This window comes from Lichenostomus cassidix, chromosome 10 (assembly GCF_008360975.1).
Source record: "Lichenostomus cassidix isolate B80296 chromosome 10, HeHo_3.0, whole genome shotgun sequence".
Classification (NCBI taxonomy): Eukaryota; Metazoa; Chordata; class Aves; order Passeriformes; family Meliphagidae; genus Lichenostomus; species Lichenostomus cassidix.
This window is the reverse complement of record NC_139491.1, coordinates 17,629,130-17,633,621: the sequence shown is the minus strand read 5'-3', so window position 1 is coordinate 17,633,621 and position 4,492 is coordinate 17,629,130.

The window sequence follows — 4,492 nt, the reverse complement described above, 5'->3', positions numbered from 1 at the left end:
CATTTTCCAGGATCCTGAGAACTGAGCTGACTGGAGCTGGCAGAGAGCTCATGCAGAAAATGTAATGATGGGGGAGTGAGGAGAGAGAAGGTGCTATTTGTAGTTTGGTGTAAAATATTCCAAAGAACAGAACGGACAGTGCCATGATTTCTCACTTTTTTCTACAGCATAAAATGGATGAACTACCCAGATTCAGTTCATCTCCAGCATCAGAGCAGATTTGGAGGCCAATCTACACCTATTTCTGAACAAAAGCAATGTTAATGTATCTTTGGGGAAGCTGCCAATGCCAGCGACATGTTTCTAAACAGAACTTATTGTATTTTGTTTTCTGAGCTATTGTATCAGTCCTTTGGATCTATATGCAGAATTGTTTCAGATTCTGTCTAACATCAGACTTTTTCTGTGGTGCTTCTCAAACCTAGAAGGTCTACCTCCTGCATGCCAACACTTGGCATGACACAATGACTGCTATCAAATATAAGCACAGAAATAAATATAGAATAAATTAGAGCACACAAACATCCTATATGCCATCCAGTGTATTTAACAAGGATATATTATTACTTAAGTTCATGAAAATTGTACTTAAATGCAGTGTATACAGGTCTTTATTATTAAAAATGTACTTCATGTAGGTTAAGTCAGATTATAAAGATATAAAGAAATGATAATGAACTAATCTCTGCCTCTCTTTTTCCCCTTCCTCAGTCATGAGGAGTGCTCCTTGTTCCTTTTGCATCCCTTCAGAGGCAATAAAATGGATCTTGCTTCCAACATTTGATCATTACCGAGAAGCTCACAGTGCTCAAGCCCATCGAAAAGTGTAGAAATGCACGGAGTGAATCCTATGAGATCATTTACTCCCAGTGAAGAGCAATTAATGGATTGCAAGTCATGACTGGCATTCCTGGAAACCACAAAATCAGGTGGGTGGGGATCAAAGTGGTAACAGATCTTTGTCTCCTGCTCCAGAGCACATGAAAGACTGGATTTCACCATTGCTGCCCTCCCTACTTTATACTGACAGTCCCACTGCCCACCTCTGTTCACTGGTTTACAATACTCTGACATGGATGCTCTCATTTCCTAACTGTACTTCCAAATGTTGTAAAGATTGACTAGGAAAATGTTTGTCAGGTAATCAGTCATTTTTACTATGCATCCTTCAGTGTTCATGGACCTTTCCAGGCTATTACACACTTCAAAGAAGCTTATGATTACCTCCTCAGGAGCTGGAGAAAAAGCATGAGATTATTCTTTACTACCTAATTCATTCAAATAGAGTTAACTCATTTTTACAATTTGCTAAATTGTTTGTCCCAAAAGCAAGAATACACTTTTAGTCTTCTAATGCATGCCTGCAAATGGAAATTATCTCTGCTGTGGAATTGTCTACAGGCCTGTCTAGATGAGTGATTCATGACAGTCCAGACTCAACTGCATCAATGCAAAGTGCACTGTATCCACAGAATTTAACTGCAGATGTTTAAAAAAATGGAGAGTTGAATTGAGCATAATTAAACTGAAGGTCAAACTACATCATTATTGTATCTGCTTGCACATTTGTGTCTGCATTTCTGAGTCTGTAAAACAGCTTCTGCAGCCACTTACCTTAACCAGCCACCCAGCCAAGCTGTCCAGTGTGTGCCACAATGCACTTAGAGCCACAGACTGAGCCTGGGGGAGGTCACAGATGTGCTAGCTAGATGTGCTAGATGTCTTGCTAGCACACATTCTGCATCTGAGACCTTTGGGCCCCTCTTGCCCTGCACCCATCCCAGCCTTTGATCCTCTCACCCTCCCAAAGGCCATGGAAGTGCAGGATATCCTTGTATACATTTCTGGTACATCTTTCTGAAAATACCACTATGATGACATTCACAAGCTGTGAAATGCTGAATAAACTGATGGATTTCAAAGACGTTTAAGCTCTATTAAAGAAAAAAGCACATCTTGGCAGTCAAGCTACCTGTCCACATCAAGAAAGGTGGAGATCTAAGCAGCAAAGCTGTGCTGGAGACAGTTCAGTCCAACTCAATCAAGCCAGATATTGAAGTTGCAGCCAGTGTTCAAAGTGCTTGTTACAACCTGCTTTCCAGCAAGCCTTGCTCCTTGCTCTCCTGGGAATTGCATTGCCTCACCTCACTTCAGCAAGCCATCTACCCTTCCTCCTCTCTGCACAGAGAGCTAGAATTTCCTGCCTACATTCCCATGTGAGGAGGAGGGGCAATTTCTGATGGCATCTTAGTCTTACTATTCATCCCATTTCCCCCTTAAACGTCACTTGGCTGGTATGCCATGCTTGGTATGAGATGCCAGTACTGGCCCACACCTTATCCCAGACAGAGTCTGTGGATTTGAATTACAGACTGGTGACACCCAGAAGTTTTGCATGTGCTCTCCAAAGAACCAAGAGTATTCCCCTGCACAAGAGCCTGCAAAGACCCCACCCTGGCACCCACCATCAGCCAGCTCTCTATGCATGAGAGCAGCAAGGCAGCACTGCAAAGAAGAATGCCAGGCACTGTTGTATTTATGGGGTTTTTTTCAGAAGCCATGCTTAGAGGAACACTTGGCATTTATCTTTCAGGCAGTGTGAGTCCAGCCCACACAAACCCTGTGCCAACTCCAAGGGCTGACTGCAGTCCCCCCATTCCTCCTCTCTCCCCACGAGTCCCTTGTGTTCCCTGCACGTATAAACCTGCAACTCCACCACAGGCCCTTGTCTCCTCTCCAGCCATGAAGTCCTGGCCTTTCCCTGCCAGTAATCAATGTTAAATGCAACAAAGGACACTGAGAGTCTCTACTGAATACCAGTTCCTATGAATCTATAAAAAAATATGTGAAATATATGAGATATATATATATATATTTCTCTACCTGTGAAGGCAGAGGAAATTAGTACAGAAAATCAGATAAGACTGTTAAGTTCAACATTGAAATTGTGTAACAGCATTGTACTAAAATCTTTCTATGACTTTTAAAATATCATTGATCCTTTCCATATCAAACTCCTCTTAAAAAGGCTATTTTCTATCAACTCTTAATGGCATTTTTGATAGTATCATCTATATAGGCTTTTAAAAATACCACATGTCACAGAATTGTAATATAAAGCACATATAAACAGCACATTAAAAACAGAAATTACAAGACAAACACACCCTAAAAGCCATAAATTCAGTGCAAAATCTCATTAATAGTGCAACCAACTTTAAGCATATCTTCTGGGTATATAAATTAATTTTTAGTGTCAGAAGATGGTCTGGTAACACTTGCAAGATTGGGAAGTTTCATCCATGAGCATATAAGGACTTGAAATGAAATCTGAAAAAAGACTTCGTATCTCCATGGTATCCAGAACTGGGTCTGGATTTAACTTCCCAAACTGTAGGAGGAAAAAGAACTAACTTTGCTACCATGGAAACAGAAGAGTGGAATATAACTGTTACTTGTCCGCCTTTACAAGGCCAAGCGCTAAAATGTGAAGGCCTTTAATGACATGGGTAGTTTTGTTTCCACCTGAGAAGTAAACCTGCTGGGAAAGGACCAAGGTCGAGCTCACCAAACAAGTGAGAGCAGCCCAGGAATTACAAGAATTTCCAGGAAAAGCAGAGGATTAGAGAGGAGAAAGAGAGTAAGAGGAAGATCGAGAAGGAAGATATCCTGGTGACAGAAGAAAGAGGGAAGGTAAGGTTTGGCTTGACTAATGAGACAGAAAAAAAAGGCCTTTACAGTCAATGGCTGGATCCTGACTGTGCTAAAATAAACCTCATGGATAAACTGGGCAGCAAATCCTGGATTGGTGTTACCGCTTCTAGAAACCACACGTCTTTAAATTTTTAACTTACTTTTCCTTTGCTCTTTGGTGGAAAATGCCGCCCTCTTTGGATGTGTCCAAAATACCCAACAATTACCACCGCCTGCACTTTCCTCACAGTTTGTCGGGTTCTGCAACATGAGCCACAATCTTTTACTTCACTGGGATATTCTTTCTCCACACTAGCCAAACGTCCAGGGTGTAAAATGCTGGATGTTCTCCTCACGGGGTATCTGCTCTCCCCGCCTGGCTCAGCCCTGCTGCCCTCACAGCCCCTCAGCGCCCTCAGGGCTCAGTGCCGCCAGCAAACACCGCCTCGGCAATCGGGCGGGTTTGCAGTCCCCTCAGGAGCCCAAGGTCTCCCGAGGGTGTCACCGGCTTTACAATTCAGCGTTTTGTGGGAGGATGTGAATGTTCTTTAGCACCTGTTTTAGGACTGTGAGGTTGCCACAAAATTATCGCTTCAGACGCTGAAGGAGAAGCAGAGCTGTGTTTGCTATACTCTGCTGCCTGGGTTCCAGGCGGGGGGCGGCACCAGCCCCTCACGACAACCCGCCCTCGGGGCTGCCGAGGCGCGGCGCTCGCTGAGGCGGGAAGGGCGGGAAGGCAGGGCGGGATCGCTTTAAGGGGAGCGGTTCGCCATCTTAGGCGCCTCCGCCCCCCGGCGCC